This window comes from Canis lupus, chromosome 13 (genome assembly GCF_048164855.1).
Source record: "Canis lupus baileyi chromosome 13, mCanLup2.hap1, whole genome shotgun sequence".
NCBI classification, from domain to species: Eukaryota; Metazoa; Chordata; class Mammalia; order Carnivora; family Canidae; genus Canis; species Canis lupus.
In genome coordinates, this window is record NC_132850.1 from 50,675,904 (window position 1) to 50,694,061 (window position 18,158).

Genomic DNA, 18,158 nt, shown 5'->3' on the forward strand with positions numbered 1-18,158 from the left:
ACACCCTTGAACTTACAACAGATCGAGACCTGAACTGAGATCAAGAGTTAGATGCTTCCCTGACTAAGCCATCCAGGCACCCTCCAATGTGCTTATTTCTAATTTTTTAAAGTTATTTTGTTATTTAAATTCAATTAATTATTATGGATTATTCAATTATTATTATGGATTCGGAGGTAGAGGTCAGTGATTCATCAGTCTCCGATAATATCCAGTGTGTATTTCATCATGTGCCCTCCTTAATGCCCATCACCCAGTTACTCTGTCCCCCCACTCCTCTTCTCTCCAGCAACCCTCAGTTTGTTTCATGATTAAGAGTCTCTTTTGGTTTGTCTTCCTCTCTGATTACATCTTGTTTTATTTTTCCCTCCCTTCCTCTAATGCTCTTCTATTTTGTTTATTAAATTCCACATAAGAGTGAGATCATAATTGTCTCTGGTTGACTTATTTTGCTTAGTATAATACCCTCTAGTTCCATCCATGTCATTGCAAATGGCAAGATTTATTATTATTTTTTTTGATGGCTGAGTATACAAGATATTCCCTTGTATGTATATATACCACATCTTCTTTATCCATTCATCTGTTGATGGACATTGGAGCTCTTTCCATAGTTTGGCTATTGTGGACATTGCTACTATAAACACTAGGGTGCAGGTGCCCCTTTGGATCACTACATTTGTATCTATGGGGTAAATTCCTAGTAGGGCAATTGCTGGGTTGTAGGGTAGCTCTATTTTTAACTTTTTGAGGAACCTCCATACTGTTTTCCAGAGTGGCTGCATCAGCTTGCACTCCCAGCTTATTTCTAACTTCACTTAATCATTTCAACTTTTAAAGTAGTAGAGTTCAAATCAATGGCTGTCACTGGATACATCATGTTAAAAATGCATTGCTTCAAACTAAAACTCTTTTAAATATTGCCAGTGGGAGTGTAAATTGGTATAACCACCTTGGGAAAACTTTGGCGGTATCCACTAAATCTCATTATGTATACAGCCTATCATCCCCCCAGAGTGTGACACTATCTTATGGCAGAAAGTGTGCAAATAGAGAAAACAAAGAGAATAAAAAGAGGTCAACCTAATATAGAGATAACCTAATAAAAAGAGGGCAACCTAATATAGAGATTATTAAGGATTATCCTACTTTAATATTGTTTTGTAGTAGGCTTATTTTATATAATAATGTATTGTGAACCATTTTCATTTAATAGACATTCATTAATATTTTTAAAAGTCTGCTTATACTCTTATAACATGGTTTCACATGGGTTCACTCTTATAATATGGCTGTCTTGGTGGATACTTAGCATATTTCTTTTCACTACACTTAAATGACACTGTGATGGACATTCTTATATATAAAGTTTTAGCAAATATTTGAATATTAGATAAATTTCTAGAAGTAAAATTTCTGGTTTGAAAAGTATAAACATTTTGAATATTTAGATCTACATTTCTAAAAATTGCTGTGACTTCCTTCAGTATGGTATGATATTGTCCAACATCCAACAATATTATTTCTATGATTTTTCTGATCTTGCCAAATTTATAAGTAAAAAATAATTGTTTCTCATTGGCCATTTGTGCTTTTTAAAATTTTATTTTTTAGAATTCTCTGTTATTTTGACTATTTTTCTATTGATACATCTCATTTGAAATAAATTTTTATAAGGAGTAGCAACAAAAAATTCTTTGCTTATTACATATGTTGTATTTTTCTGTTTTATTACAAACTTTTCATATTTTAAACTCCTTTCTCAAATTAGTAAACTCTGATACCTTGGTTTGTCTCCTTAAGGAAGTAGATAGAACTCAGGAGAAACTACTATAACATGGATTTGATGTTTAGATGTATTGTAAAATAATCACAACAGTTCTAGTTATCATCTATCATCATACAAAATTAATAGAATATTATTGACTGCATTTCCCCTGCTGTATAATACTTCCCTATGACTTATTTGTTTTATAACTGGATGTTTGGACCTCTTGTTCTCTTTCACCCATTTTATCCCCCATCTCTACGCCCTGCTCCTCTGGCAACTATCAGTCTGTTCTCTATATCCATGAGTCTGATTTTTTTTTTTTTTTTTTAGAGTTTATTTTAGACAGACTGTGAGTGGGGAGGGGCAGAGCAGGGAGGAAGACTCTGAATCAGACTTTGCACTGAGCATGGAGCCGGACATGGCGCTTGATGCTACCACTGACCTGAGCTGAAATCAAGAGCTGGAGGCTTATCTAACTGAGCCACCCAGGCGTCCCTGTTTTGTTTTCTAAAATTCCCCATGTAAGTGAAATCATATGGTATTTGCATTTCTCTGACTTATTTCACATAGTATAATACTCTCAAGGTTCATCTGTGTTGTCACAAGTGGCAAGATTTCATTCTTTTTTTATGACTAATATTCCATTGTTTTTATATTTTTATTTCATGCCCTTTCTTTCCTGTTTTCATTTCCTTCTCCTTTACTTTTAGTAAGACTTATTTCCTCTAAAACAGTGACCCTGTTTCCTCCCCAGAGGGCATAGTAGATAGGTATGAAACTCATTTTTGTAGAGAGGGAGTTAACATTCTTAACCGTTGCTGTTTATCAGGTACTGTGCTAGACACTTCACTGCATTAATTCATGTTATCCTTAACACAACTCTAATGAGTTAAGTATTTCCTTCATTTGATAAAGTGAGGAACTTGAAGATTGTTCAAATTATGTGTTCTTTCTTTTCTGTCTTCCCTTTGGCCTTCTTTTTTTTTTTTTCACATTAACGTTCTTAGTTTATTAATCCTCTCATGAAAAATCTGCACAATCACTACAGATAAAGCCACTGCAGAATCTTTACTCCTTCTGTTGTCCAATCTCCAGCTCACTTTTTGCCAGCACCAACGTTGGCTTTTGCAGATCCCCTGACTTTCTTCATTCTGTTTTTGCGTTCTTTGCGCTGTTTTCTTGAAGTCTTTTTCTTCTCATACAGGCCATGTCTTGCAAGTCTATGTTTGGGTTCATTTTTCTTTGCATAATCCAAGGAATCATAAATCACCCCAAAGCCAGTTGTCTTGCCACCACCAAAATGGGTTCTGAATCCAAATACAAATATGACATCTGGTGTGGTCTTGTACATTTTGGCTAGTTTTTCCCGAATTTCTGTCTTAGGTACTGTTGCCTTCCCGGGATGAAGAACATCAATGACCATCTGTTTCCGCTGAAGCAGTCGGTTGGTCATGAACTTCCTGGTCCAGATAGTTACTGTGTCATTCATGATGGCGGCCGAGCTTCAAGCAGCTGAGGAGAAAAGCCTCTCTGGCCTTCTTGATTTTTATACCCAGTCTGCTCCTTTTGAAGTCTTCTCCTTTATTCTGGCAATTCCATCCTTCCAGCTGCTCAGGCTCAAAACCTCAAAGAGTCTTCCTTGTTTTCTTTCCTTCATGCTTCACATTCAATCTGTGAAGAGGCCCTGTCAGTTTGTTACCTCCAGTCCTATCTCCCTAGTCAGAGCCACTATCCTCTTGCTCTTGGATTATTTCAATAGCCTTCTAACTAGTCTCTGCTACCCACTCCTGTCTATACTCAGCTTAAAAGTCAAAGTGCTCCTATGTGTCAGAAGATGTCATTTTTCTACCCTAAACCCTCCAATGGCTCCCAACTCAGTCAGAGTAAAAGCCTCACCCGAACTGTACCACCCCAACTCTTCCTGTCTTTACCTTCTCCATTCGGCCACTCTGGTTTCTTGGTTGTTCCTAGCGCACCCAGGCATGTTCCTGCCTCAGGGCTTTGGTACTTGCTGTGCTTTCTGCCTTGAAAGTTGCCTGTCCAGATATCTCACTCCTTAACCTCCTGTAGGCCTTTGCTCAAATGTTACCTCCTCCAGAGGTGTTCCTTGATCATCTTATTTGAAAGAGTACCTGTCATACTCCTTATGTCTCTACCCTGTTTAATTTTCCTCCGGAGCATTTCTATTTTTTTTCTATTTTTTTAAAGATTTTATTTATTGATTCATGATAGACATAGAGAGAGAGAGAGGCAGAGGGAGAAGCAGGCTCCATGCCGGGAGTCCGATGTGGGACTCCAGGATCGCGCTCTGGGCCAAAGGCAGGCGCTAAACCGCTGAGCCACCCAGGGATCCCTATCCTCTGGAGCATTTCTAATCAGTCGGCAGTCCACAGGTTTATAGCTGGTCTCTCTCATCTGGAAAGTAAGCTCCATTAGGGTTACTAGCATTTTTATGTGTTAGTTCTCCCCTGTGACCCCAACACCTAGAAGAATGCCTAGCATGAAAAAAACCACTAAATGAACAGTGATTAAGTGAATGATTCCCCCATGTTCCATTCATTAGAGCCGTCCAAGGTGACCTGCTGGCCAGAACTTCCTCTTTTCTTTCTCTCTTGTCCTTCCCAGCTTTTACTTAAGGGACTTTGTCTACACTTGTTTCAGGTGAAACGTTGGTGAATCCTGAGAGGAATCACAGCAAGGGCAACCGTCTTCCTGCTGCTGTTCGGGAGCCACAGCAGTGGTGGTAGACGGCCTTAGAAGGAAGTGTGAAATATGTATCCTCCCATTACCGTGGTTTGGAAACTGGAGATACCTGATTTTGGTTCTCTCCAGATGTCATTCATTGAGAACGAAGGGAGGAAGATGCTTCCTCCAAAGGGGAATTTGGTAAGGTGCCAGCAGGATGCTGCTGAGGTGGAAAATTCTCCACATCAGCCTTTGTAAGCTGGTGTGGCCCAACCTGCTCAGGTTTTGGCTTACCTCAAGTTTCAACCACGCCAACCACAGAGCTCTGAAACAGCCAGGAAGGCCTCGACTGAAGAATTTGATTCCTCCTCCTGGATTTAAAGTCAGAAAGCAAAGCACTGACTATGCTGCCCAAGCACGCAGGGGGTGTGGGAGATAGAGGAATGGGGAGGGAAGGCGGCCCTTCCCAGTTTGGCATGGACACAGGCCCAAGCGTCTAATGAAGGGCAGACGGCAAAGGAGGGGCCAGGCTGTGCAGGGGCCTCCCCCGGGGAGGTCTGGGCTCTGGGAGGGATGTTGACACGGGGCAGTGCTAAAGACCAACAGTTCTCTCCACCCCACCTCACCCTGCCCCAGTGTGTATGTGTGGCCTGGGGGGGATGGATTCTGAACCTGCCGTCCCATCGTCCTGGGAGTCTCCAGCCGGGGATGGTTCCTTTCAGCTGTAGAACTGCCCAAATTAGGAAGCCCTCATTTAGGGGGTGAAGCCCTCATTTAGGGGGTGTGGTTCTCCAGTGACCGTGTGCCTCGCGCACACATACTCACAAACAACTACAGTAACACTGACTCATCTTAAAAAAAAAAAAAAAAAAAAAAGAGCACCACCTGCTTCCCCCCCAGCCTCCCACCCCGGGCTCCCCCAAACCCTGCCATTGTCCGCCCAGGGCAAATCTCCCCCTGCCCACTTCAGTAGAATATGCCAGAATAACCGGCGGACGTTTCCGACCCCGGATTCAGCTCTCTTGGGACTCTATGAACATCTTAAAATTCAAGCCTCAGGGACAAAAGGAGGGCTTCAGTGAAAGCAACTGGAGTGGGAGAGGGAGAGGGCGCCGCCGGCCGCGGTCACGCCCTGGAAAGCGAGACATCTCAGAGGTCGGGCGGCCCGGCCCCACCGCCCCCACTCGGCGGGACCCCGGAAACGAGCCCCCGCTGGTTCATAAATGCGGATTCATTTTCTCGTCTGGGGGGTGTGCGTGAGCGCGGCCGTGTGTGAAGGGGCGCAGTTCTGGCCAAAGACGAGCCCCCGAGGCCGGGTGTCCTTCACGCCGCCCGGGTTAAGTTTCGGTGGAAAGTTTCCCTCCGAGGCTCCTCCCCCTTCACCCTGGAAACCAGGGCCCCGCGCACCTGGCGGCCGCGAGGCCCGGGGGCGGGGCCGGCGGGGCGGGGGCGGGGCCAGGAGCGCGCTCCCCGGGGCCGCCGGGCAGGTTGGGCCCCGCCCCGCAGGTTAGGCCCCGCCCCGCCCCGCCCCGCCCCGCCCCGCCCCCGCTCCCGCGAGCAGAGCTGGGAGGGGTGAGTGGTGCGGAGCCCGGGATCCGCGCGGCTCAGCCACCCGCTGACGCACCGTCGAAAAGTTGCGCTCAGCCCTCCTCCCTCCTCCCTCCTCCTCCTCTCTTCCCAGGGCCTGGCGGGCTGCGGAGTTGGAGCCGCGCGGGGAGCAGCCGGCCCCCTCCCCACTCGGTGCCCCGCGCGCGGGGGGCGGCTCCGCGGCCGGTGCCTCCAGGACGGCGGCACAAACTTTCCCGACTGTTTGCGGACACCGTCCCGAGAGCCCCGCACGGCGGGGAGGAGGAGCCAGGTCTGCGGACAGGTAGGTACGTGGCATCCTGCTCTGAGCTGTGCGCTTGCGGGATTCCTTTACTTGGGGGGCTCGAGGGAGGCGGGGAGGGCAGACGGGCCTCTCCCCTGCACCCCGGCTGGGCGGGAGGCGCGGCGGTGGGTGGGGGTTGCGCTGGGAACACCCCGAACGGGATCGCGGCGGGGAGGAGGCGCTGCGGGAGCCGCGGGAGCCCGCGTTGCCCGGTGACTGACCTCGGGGGACAGCCAGCCAGCTTGTTTTGACGGAGGAAGATGTCATCAGGACTCGCTGGCTCTTTCCCTGGTCCCTGAGGCCAGAGAGCGGGGGTCCTGTGGGAGGAACGGGCAGAGGCGAGAGCTCTAGGGCGCAGCCTTGCTCGCCCGGGGACAGAGGAGGTGCCGCTCTGAGGGCTGCAGTGCTCTGCGGGTGTAGGGACGGACTTGTTGGGTGGCTGTTGCTCAATTCCATAAGGTCTCTGTGAGACTGCGTTCACGTCGTGGTGGTGGTTATTGATGGTGTGCCTGCTTGTCCGTCCGTCTCTCCCCCGCCCCGACTCTAACAAGGCTTTCTTGTTAACCCCGTTTCTGCTGGCGAAGGGCGCTAGCTGCCGTCCTATTTCAAGCCCGGCCAGAGAGAGGTGTTGGGAGCAGCTGTAGTCGTGTTTGCTTGGAACTTTGGGAATCACGTGAGCCCTGGTTCACCCACCTGGATCCACCGATTCTTAACAGATCCAGCTTCCACCATTCAGCAAGCGGTGCAGACCTCAGCCATCGGGTGGCAAGGAGATACCTCCTTTAGAGGAAGGAGCCCCAAACAGAGAGAGACAGCCCTGAGGAGTAATAGTAAGGCGACAGATTGGGCCCACCCACCGGGTTCTCTGGAAGAGCTCTGCTATCAAATTCATCTTATTAGGAAGTCATCTGCTCTCTGCTAATAGCCAGAGCAGCCCTGATGAAATTATGTAGGTCATTGAAAAATAATTCCTGCTTAATCACCTTTATCCTGTTGATTAATGAGAGAAAAGATTTCCTCTCCTTAATGTACCATGCCTGCTTGGCGGGGTCACCTGCCTGACCTCAAGTTCACTTGTACACCTGGCACTAGACTTGATGTTGTCCCTGCCCAAAGCTAGCATACCCCAGCTGAAGTCTACACTTGGAGAATGTTAGTGGTCACCTCTGGACAGATATTATGCAGGAGATTCAGTCCATAAATTTTAATGCTGCATACTTGTTGGCTTTAGATAACTTTTCAGATAATTAAAAACGGATTTCTTTTAGCTGTGGTTAATCCCTTTCCACAGAGCTCATAAGAATTGTGCCCATGCTTGTCTTGAAACGCATGAGAGTTTGGGGTCCTATTTTTTGTTTGTCCTGTAGCCTCAGGAACAGGATTAAATTGTGTGGGGTGGATGAAAATGGCAACCCCCCCCCCAAAAAAAAAAAAACCGGGGCATCAGTGAGCTGGATTCAGAGAGAGGTTTAGAGTGGTCTAATAATGTAGGCCCAACTACCTAGCTAGCTTCCTTCTTGCCTCTACATAGAGACACTGTAGGTTGTATTGCGTGTAATGTAGGCTTTTGAAGACTAGAAGTCAAAAGACTGTTCGGAGTAATGTGTCACTGGACAGTTCTGCATGATGATATCCCAAGTTTGGCTCAAAACACTTTTCCTGCAGTTTGTTCTACCATGATAGGAAGCCAGTAGATAGTGTCTGCAAATCAGAAAGCAGATGTACAAACAAATCATGTAGAAAGAGAGAGGTACATATTAGAAGAAACAGGAGTTGCCTGAGAAGTGACTTTTGAAATTTCGTTCTTGTATTACTTAAAATTTTGATAAGGAAGCTTCCCCTCTCTGCAGATAAGAAACAGAATTACTTTCCCAGATCCATGCTTCAATGCTTGATCTTTACTCTGTGTACAGGTTTCATAGAGCAATGCATGGGCCCTTTGAAGAATTGGGCACTCACATTCTGGCCTTGAAACACAATTTCTATCTACTTCACTATCTTTCTCAGCAACTTCCAGCTTTTAGCCTCGGTAGAGGAACGGTGCTCAAGAGGGACCAGTAATGTCAGGGATTTCATTTGTAGGGATCTGATCTCTTAGTAAAGACAAATACCGAAAGTAACATTTCTATAGTGTTTTATGATCAGCAAAGTGCGTTGACATGTACCACGTTTTTGCTTTGTGGTTTAACCATTTTGTAGTGGGTGCTGTTCTAATTAGGCTACATAGGAGGAAAACAGAAGATTCTGAGAAAATAAGGAACTTTTAGGTACATACTTCTGTTACCCTTTTAAAAGGAAAAGGCTTTAAAAAGAAAAGGTAAGTAATTCAACCAGCAAAACTGAGTTTATTCAGAAGCGGCAGAGGAATTGCAGTTCAGGATAGGCAAGTGATGGTGAACCATGGGCAACCTGGGAGAACAAAAGAGGAGTGTGCTTTTATAGAGGAAAGGAAGTTGGGAGGGGTTTGTCTTGAACAAAAGTTCTTTGGAGGAGAAATGAGAGAAGTTCTGAGTGGTGGCAGCTTCTCGCTGGCTGCAGGCAAGGGCAGCTTGCTGTTGCTGGGCTGAGAGGAAATCTTCCTTCTGGATTGTGCAGGCTGTGACCACGAGTGGTATGTGTGTCAGAGCTCTCCTTTTGTGGCTTCTCAGCTCCAATTTTGAGTTTGATTTCTTTAACACATTTTTATGTTTCCCTCTTTTGGTCAAGATGTTTCTTTAAAAGCATCACTGACCAAGAGTTGGGTCATCTGTTCCTTATAGGAAAAGTTTCTGTCCCTTGATGTGAGGAAGGACCTTTTCTGGGTGTCATGGCCCATGTCAAAGGAAGTGCCCGGATTGGAAACTGTTGAGGCCACATTTGAGTAACAAGGCAGGGTAGAAGGGAGAAATCTCAGGCATTTCTCATCTAAAGTCTATATCAAGGTTGTAAGCACTGATGTTAATCTTGATGCCCAGAGTCAGCAACACCTTATTTGGTACATTGTTCCTTTTTTTTTTTTTAATTTTTAAAATTTATTTATGATAGTCACACACACACACACAGAGAGAGAGAGGGAGAGAGAGGCAGAGACATAGGCAGAGGGAGAAGCAGGCTCCATGCACCGGGAGCCCGACGTGGGATTTGATCCTGGGTCTCCAGGATCGCGCCCTGGGCCAAAGGCAGGCGCTAAACCGCTGTGCCACCCAGGGATCCCCTGGTACATTGTTCCTACAAAGGTTTGACAGGCACCAGGTGCAGAGCTTAAAAATGATTTTATAAAATAAAATGAGAGGAGCAGAATAATGACCCCAGTTTGTATCATAGTCTAAATCCAGGAGCCTAAACCTGAAGGCAACTAGCCAAAGAAATCAAGGACCATGGATTGTCACGTGGAATATTTTTAAAAATCTATTTTATTTAAATTCAGTTTGCCAACATATAGTGTAACACCTAATGCTTATCTCCTCGTGTGCCCTCCTTAATGTCCATCACCAGGCTACCCTATCCCTCCACTAACCTCCCCTTCTGCAACCCTTTGTTTCCCAGAGTTAGGAGTCTCTCATGGTTTGTCTTCCTCTCTACTTTTTCCCCAATCAGCTCCCCTCCTTTCCCTTTGGTCATGAGGAATTTGTGGTAGCCGATATGCTTGTTCCCTAATTTTATGTATTTGGCTTTCTACTTCTCCAGAGGAGTTTATTCATGTGTGTCAGGTGTTTGCTATCACACAAATACCTTCTTATTTAGCAAGTAGGTGATCAAGGATTACGTGATTGTCCAAAACTACATTAACCAGTGAGTCAAGTAATTGTTATTGGATGACTGTTGTCTTCAGAGTGGAATTGGAGAGTTTTTCTGACTCCAGAGAGAGCTTTCTAATAATTTGTTCACTGGTGTAGTACCTACAATAGGGATAAGTGCCCTTCCAATAGAGGCAAATCCAGAGTTCTATATACCTCCTGGGAGTTCCTGGTTATGGCAGCAGTAAAGGTTTAGTGGAGAAGACCAATGAAAGGTTTCAGATTTATTGTTAGAAATTCTAGTAAGCAGTGGCCTCCAATCTGCCAGCTGTCTAAACATTCATAGGCCCATTGAGAGGCCCATTCTTCACAAAGGTAAAATCAGGTGGTGCATATAAGATTCCTGCTAGAGCTTGATTATTAATGGCGCTGTTAATTGGGATGATTTAGTTGGTCCTTTAAAGCCAAGGGTCAGTGGTGTTTGAGGAATAATTGGGGTGAAAGCAATCTTATTCTGTGGACTTTGTTCTTAAAAGGCTGTATAGAGAGGGGTTGTTTTGCTAGGGCAAGGAGACCTAAGGCAGTAATGAGAATGGGCAACCATATGGGTGGGATAGGTACAATTATTTATTTTGAGAGTTATGACAGGGGAGAGATCAAAGCAAGGTGCTGGAAAACCTGGTTGTAGAAATTTGACTTAGTGACAGATATCCAGAGAGGTGCAGGTAGCAGTGGAGGTGGAGGAGAAGATTTGCTGTGAGGAAGAGTCATGACTGTCATGGACAGATCCAACAGAATCTGAATCATCAGAAAGGTTTCCCCCTTTTGTGAGGAATTGGAAAATGTGGGGGAGGGCATTGTCTTTCCAGGACAGCGAAGGAGAAAACAGACTAAGAGAAAGCAGAAAGAATATTGGCCTGATTCCATCATATTGAGGAAAGCTGTCTGCTTCAGCTGTTGTCTGCTTTAATTCCTAGAAATCTTCAATTTGAGGTTATCCGGTTGGTGTACAGATCCAGTCAGGTTTTGAGGCTTTCTTCATAGAAGACACATGGATCCAGGAGTCCACTCCTTGGATTTTGGCTGCACACGGATTGGTCATTAACACTTGATAAGGGCCCTTCCATTGTGGTTGAAGAGTCTTTTTGGAGAGGTCTTTCCAATAAACAAAATTCCCATGTTGCAGGGTGTGGTGTTTGAGGTCTTCGTCTCCTGAGAGTGCACTGTGAAAAGATTGCTCTACTACTAGAGCATGGTTATTTTCAAGGGAGGTAATTAGACATTTGCAAGACTGAAGTGTATCTCCTTTTATTAAGTGCAGATAAAAAGGGGTGGAAGCTAGATTTATGAGGCACCCAGTAAATATCTCAAAGGGTGAGAGTTCATGAGTTCCAAAGGGGATGGATCTAGATTTAGAAGAACCAACCACCATAGTATTTGCAGAGTTTCCACAAATTTTGCCAGTTGAGTTTTGATGATGTTGTTGGTTCATTTGACTCATCCTGAGGACTGAGGATGATAAGCACAGTGAAAATGTTGTAAAACTGGCCAAACAGCACAGACTTGCCATAATATTTGGCCAGTTAAATGGATTTTCTGGTTGCGGTGGAGATGAAGAGGGGTTCCTGATGTATGGATGATCCTTCCAGTAGGATTTTAGCTTTGGAAGAGGCAAAATCCTTGATCCAGTGGAAAACCATACAAATCATTACCAAAACATATTTATACCCATGAGATGGAAGTAGCTGAGTAAAGTCCATTTGCCAAACTTTGAATGGTTCAGTAGGCAATATAAAGTGCCAGGAGCTGTACAGATAGCTCTCCCTGACTTTTATTTTGAGCAGATGGGACAAGTTAAGTAGGCGCTTTCTAAAGCCTTGTTAATATTTCCTTACCAGTATTGATTCATAAACATTACCATTTTATCTATAGGCAAATGGTTTAATGCATGTACAGTGGTCAATAGCGGGAATTTTAGAATTTCTGGTAGGACCGGCTTCTTATTTGGTCCACCAGAGGTTTTTCTTCTTACCATACCAAAACCATCTGATTGTCAATATTGTTTTTCCTTTCTGGTGCTGATTGTTGGATGTCTCTAGGCAGTTTCTCCACATTATCATCTGGAGGTGAGTTCCTTTGGACCATGACAGAGGTTTTGACCTCTGAACCTTTGGAGGGCAGTATGTTTTGCAGATAGGTCAGCAAGGTGATTTCCTTTAGCTTTCTGAGAGTCAAGCTCAGAATGTTCTGGAATTGTAGTGATAGACAAAGCAGGAGGTAAAAGCGTGGTGTCCAATAATTTCTGGGGGAAAAAAAGTTCTATTTTTAATTTCGTCTGCTGGAATTAAGGAAGCGACATTGTTGCCCTAACATTTCAAAGTCCTCAACCCCTCCAAAGGTCTGTCTACTGTTCATATAAATGTTGGCAGTCCTCCCATTGGTTAGGATAGAGGCCCCAGAGTGTGTAGTTGGGCTTTTTGGGCTCAAGTAGCCAAAGTTAAAGGTGCTACTTGAGTTACTTCCAAAGGGATTGATAGTGCATACTCAGCAAAACATTTACCATCTTCATTTTCCACATAAGATCCATCAGTGAACCATGAGGAGTCATGGTTATTGAAAGGAGTTTTTTTTAAGTCATCACAGGGAGTCAGGGGTCATCTGTTGGTATTGAGCAGTCGTGGGGGGCTTCATCAGTGTGGGAAGGGGAAAGAGTAGCAGGGCTAAGGTTTTTACTGTGAATTATTACAGTGATAGAAGGGGCAGTTTACAGGAGCATTTCATAGGAAGTGAGACAGCTTACTAAAAGATGTTATGAAGAGAATTAAGAGTTCAACTGCACGTTCCACAAAGATGGTTAAAAAGGATCCCATGGCCATTTCCTCAGTGGCCTTTACAAAAAGGGCAGTAGCAGACATAGCTCTGAGGCCTGGGGGTTATCCACAGGCTACAGGATCTAGTTGTTGGCTGTAATATCCTATGGGCTGGTGATGATCATCATGCTTTTGGGTGAGTGCTCCAAGGACAGTCCCTTCTTTTCATATACAAAGGAAGAAAGGGAGTTGATAATTGGGGTGTCCAAGGGCAGGATTATTTTTATTTTTTTTAACTTTAAGATTTATAAAGTTATGTTATCTGAACCTTTCAAGTTGATAGGGTCAGGTTTAGTAGTTTTTAACAAGGTGTATAAACGTTGGGCCATAGGAGAAAAGTTTATGGTCCAGTTGCTACAATAGCCTGCCAGTACAAGCAAACCTCACAGTCGATGTTTGATTTTAGGCTTTGGGAAGTTCAGGGTGCCACAAAGCCTGTCTGGATCTAGATGTAAGTCTTTTTTCTGAGATTAGATCTTCTAAATATCATACTTGAGTTTATACAGATTGTAATTTTTTCTTAGAGAATTTATATCCCTTCTTGGCCAGGAGTTTAGCAAATGGATGTTATCTTTTTGTGAAGAGGCTTGAGATGGGGAGCGGAGAAGTAAGTCATTCTCCTATCATGTTCAAGTAGGGACTCCAGGGAACTTGATATCATCTAGGTCAGCCTTCAAAACTTATAAGAAATAAGGGCTTTCAGTGAAACCCTGGGGCATTGCTATCCAGGTGTTTCGCTGTCCTTCCCAAGTAAAAGGGGAAGGTATTGACTTATTTTATGTACTGGGATACTAGAGAAAGCACTACATACATTAAATCACAGAAAAAAATTGCTCTCAGTAGGGAATGCAGGCTAATAAAGTGTGGGGATTGGGGGCAACTGGTGACAACATGGCTCCGAGGTCACAGGCAAGCTTCCATTGTGGCCATTTACTTTCACAGGTAACACAGGAGTGTTGTAGGGACTGGTGTAAGGGATATTGAGACCCTGGGCCTTACACTCTTCTATTACTGGGTTAATGCCTTGAAGGTTCTCTTTATTTATATGGTACTGATTAATTCAGGGGAGAGGTTTTAGGGGATCAATTTGGATCTTAATGCATTATGGATTTTGTCAATATTAGTAGAGGATTTTGACCTTAAGGAGTGTGGTAGCTGATCTAATAGGGACAGATAATTAGTGTCTTTTGGTATAAGTTCCAGTGCTTCCAGGGATGGAGCAAATAAAAGATGCTAAAGGGTCATTTGATTTGCTTAGTTAGCTATTTTGGTTGCTGTTTTCAAATTCTAGAATTGTTTCCCCTTTTCAAGAGTATAACAGTTTTCTAAGGAACTGTGGCTCAAAAAAATGAATAGTGGTGGAGGAACTACGGAGAAAAGGGTGGCCATCTCTTAAAGGGCCTGAGCAAAGGGGATAGGTGTAGAGACAGGAACCTGTTGAGGTTTATTAGAGACCCCCACCGTCTGAACTGCTTTAGTACTTGGAGGCAGGGGCTGTTTAATGGTAATGGAGATGAGCACTGAGAATGTAGCTCTGGTGTCAGTAAGTACAGAGAAAGGTTTATCCCCAATCTGGAGCATGGTTTCTCGATGAAGGGGAAAGCTTTTCCCAAAGCCCTTAGAGTTCCTTGGAGTCCTGTCATTTGGGATTAGGACATTGGAAAGGTTGGTTAGAGGGGTGAAGGCGCCTGGAGAATTTAAGTTTGTAGCAGTCTTTCTTACAGTATCCTGGCTTTTTGCAGTAATGACAGAGATCAGGAGGCATTTGATTTTGTTTAGAGGCCCCATTTGTTGGGATTGAAAATTAAGAATTTCAGTGGTCTTTCTTCTTAGTTGAATCATCTTGGGTATGGGAGCTGGTTAGCTAAATTAAATAAATCTGGAGTTGACACAGGCTCCCATTTCATCCTTGTCCTTTTTAGCAGAAGAGAAATATCCCACTTCAGCCCAATAATGAACAGAATTAAAGCCTACCCGAGTGGATTTAACGTCCAAAGGAAGACCAGAATTTTCTTTAAAAGCAATTTGGAGCCAGCTAAAATAATCATGGGCTCATTGAACTTTTGGGCACAAGCCTGAATCTTATTCTAATTGACTGGGAAAATCCTGGGAATTGCCAAATGAAGTAGTTTGGTTATTCCTTGAGCCTGATCATAAAATTAGGCAGTAGGGGTTTCTCTGTTCCCAGTTGTCATTCTAAAGACTTTTGGGGATCATTCCACTTCGCAGTTTCATCCAGCATTGGGCCTGGCCTTCACTGACAGGCATATGGACTATCTGATAAGTTGAAGAAGCCAGGTTGATAAATTTGAATGACTCTCTGAAATTCCTCAGCAAATCTGTGGGGATCCTTAGTTACTTTGGGAAAAATCTTTGACCATGGCTTATAGTTCAGCTTTGGTCCAGAGAACATGAGAAATTAAGGACTTTGTATTTGGATCCTCAGAGGGTCTGATGGTTTGTGGGAGGAGGAATTGGGGAGAGGACTGGCGAAATGGGGAAGTGGTGAGAGGATTGGAATTAGGAAAGTGGAGAGTATTGAAGAGAGAAGGACAGTACAGAAGAGAAACAGGAAGCCAGCACTGGAGACAAGGGGGACAAGGGAGAAGAAAAAAGCCTCAGAAGGTTTTCTGTTTTCTTTGGCTTGTTTGTTCACCTCAGTTAATTTAGAAATTTTTTTTGTAAAAAGGCAATTATAGAATCTTGGATATGTTTAGAAGCCTCCAGGTACCAACTAAAATAGGAATCCCATTCAGTCTATTTAATTTTAGAGCAGTCTTCTAATTTAGTTGTGAAAAAAGCAGGTAAGGGGAGGTTGAAAGTTTCTCATAATGGCCATTGGCGTTCTAAATTATCTTTGGATAAGTTAGTCCATTTAGTTTAGAATGTGTATGAGGAGGGACCATAGTTTTTGAACATAAAACCAATCAGGGTTACAGAAAGGGGACCTCTTGAGAGGATTTAGAGGATTGGGATTCCATACTTCAGAACCAGAGGTTCAGGGACCTCCTGTGTTGTTCAGTTGGTTAAGCGGCTGACTCTTGGTTTCAGCTCAGGTCATGATCTCATGGGTCGTGGGATGGAGACCCCCAAGTCAGGCTCCTCCCTCAGTGAGGAGTCTGCCCGAAAGATTCTCTCCCTCTGCTCCCCACCCCCCCAATAAATAAATCTTAAAAACCAAACCAAACCAGAGGTTCAGAAAACAAATGAGTACTCATCAAAAAGATGATATCTTCAAGAAAACAGATCAACCAAAAGAAGAGAACTTGAATCCAAGAGGAGACTTACTGAATTAACTGAAAGGAAGAAGACAACTCATGGAATTGGAGAGTACCAGGGGCTCAAGTGGGCTCCAAACATGGTTCTGGGGGGCATTAGTTTCTCAGGGGTACCTCTCCTTCAGTTCCCACTTCTGACACCATGAAATGTCAGCCTTTTAAAAGAAAAAAGGTAAACTTCCGAGCCAGCAAAATTGAGCTTATTTGGGAATAGCAGAAAAATTGCAATTTAGGACAAACTATGGTGTACCACAGGCAAGCCCAGACAACAAAGGAGAAGAGCATCCTTTTCTTTTTTTTTTTTTTTTTTTAAAGCAGGAGGGGCATTGGGGCAGAGAGGGGATCTTAAGCAGGTCTCACACCCAGCACAGAGCCCAGCTCAGGGCTCAGTCTCACAACCTTGAGATTATGACCTGAGCGGAAACCAAGAGTTGATGGGCTCTCAACTGACTAGGCCACTCAGGCGCCCCCAAGCATCCTTTTATAAAGGAAAGGAGGAAGTTGGGAAGGGCTTGTTTTGAACAAAAGTTTTGTTTAAAGTAGTCACAGCTTCTCATTGGCTGCAGGCAAGGGCAGCTTGCTGTTGTTGGGCTCAGAGGAAACCTTCCTTCTTTTGGACTATACAAGCTGTGACTGCGAGTGGTACATGTGTCAGAGCCCCCCTTTCATGGCTTCCCAACTCCAATTTTGAATTCGGTTTCCTTAACACATTTTCATATTTTCCTCCTGTGTATGGTGGACTTAGACCCAAATCCAGGATATCTCCCCGCCTCCCTCCTCCCTCCCTCCCTTCTTCTTCTCTCTCTCTCTTTATTTCTTTTTTTTTCTTTCTTTCTATTTATTTATGAGTGACACAGAGGCAAAGACATAAGCAGAGGGAGAAGCAGACTCCCTTTGGGGAGCCTGATGTGGGACTTGATCCCAGGACCCTGGGATCACGACCTTATCCAAAGAAAGACACTCAGCCACTGAGCCACCCAGGTGCCCCCAAATCCAGGAATTCTAATACAGAGGCCAAGCTTTTAATTTTTTGCCCACTACATTTTGTGAAGTGTTTGGATGTGAAATGAGATCTTATTTATTAGCCAAAACATGACCTCACTGGGAACAGGACAGTGTGTAAATATGTATATATATATATATATATGTGTTTAGAATTTTTATATGTTTGCATGTCAACAGTGTGACTATACCTGGGGAAGTGGGGTGGGTGAATAAATGCCCCAACAGATTGAGAACAGAACTGTTGACCATCTAAAATTGAAAAGAATCAGGAAATACTAATATAAGTGTGTGATATGCAAATATGGAAGTCATTACCAGAAGAAACATCTTCAAGAATTGAAGGAGCTTCTTTGGAAGAATGGAATTCATGGATGGAGAGGAGCCAGACTTTCTGCTGCTGTCCCTTACTGCTGCTTTTGGCTGCGTCCCTTACAACTATATACCTTATGTTCTGTGATGTATAAGTACATAATTAAAAATCCTTTGGCAAGGATAGCTTAAAGATGTGTTTTCAGAATTGTAGAGCTCAAAGGACTACAGAGATTGTTTATGCCCAGGTTTTTCATTTTGCAGGTGAGGAAACTGAGGTATGGCAGTTCAAATGTTTGTCAAGGTCCCATGAGTATAGAGACAAACCTCTCCAAATGCAAGTTCATATCCCTCCCCAAGCAGGTGGAAGATTCCCCCGTGCTTATTATTTCTCAGTTACCTTTCTTGGCAATTCTCTTTTCTGTTTTTTTTTTTTTTTTTCCCCGAGTCTAGTTTTTACAGTGTTCAAATAGGTTACAAAACCGTGCATCCAAGAGTAGTTCTCTCAAGTCCTCATATTTTCCTGTATGAAAAAGCTTCAATATCTTTAGAGTCTGCAGACTCTGTACCTTTAATTCCGTAATAACTTTTGATTAGAATTAGAGATACTTAAGGCAGTTTGTCTGCAACTATTTAGAAATTTAGTTGTATTTG

The 18,158-nt window shown here is 43.9% G+C and overlaps 1 protein-coding gene, 1 long non-coding RNA gene and 1 pseudogene across 14 annotated transcripts in view; 1 reads left to right on the forward strand and 2 right to left on the reverse strand.

Annotated features, from left to right (window-relative positions):
- LOC140603073 (uncharacterized) overlaps positions 1 to 5,822 on the reverse strand; it is a 91,972-nt gene extending 86,150 nt beyond the window's left edge. For 3 of the 4 annotated variants that reach the window (XR_012006121.1, XR_012006122.1, XR_012006119.1), the window contains exons 1-3: positions 5,422 to 5,822; positions 5,133 to 5,307; positions 4,751 to 4,827 (exon numbers count right to left, since the gene is read on the reverse strand). This is a non-coding gene — a long non-coding RNA (uncharacterized lncRNA). Of the gene's footprint in view, positions 1 to 3,459; positions 4,187 to 4,750; positions 4,828 to 5,132; positions 5,308 to 5,421 lie in introns of those variants that run through there. The other variant, XR_012006120.1, reaches the window with a different exon arrangement.
- LOC140603072 (small ribosomal subunit protein eS24 pseudogene) lies at positions 2,749 to 3,317 on the reverse strand (annotated as a pseudogene).
- A 199-nt stretch (positions 5,823 to 6,021) lies between the features above and the next one.
- The window catches only part of FHIP1A (FHF complex subunit HOOK interacting protein 1A), a 232,878-nt gene continuing 220,741 nt past the window's right edge, over positions 6,022 to 18,158 (forward strand). For 4 of the 10 annotated variants that reach the window (XM_072773626.1, XM_072773631.1, XM_072773628.1 and 1 more), the window contains exon 1: positions 6,022 to 6,326. The gene's annotated coding sequence lies outside the window, so the exon portion shown is untranslated. Of the gene's footprint in view, positions 6,331 to 18,158 lie in introns of all 10 variants that reach the window. The other 6 variants (XM_072773630.1, XM_072773627.1, XM_072773629.1 and 3 more) reach the window with 2 other exon arrangements.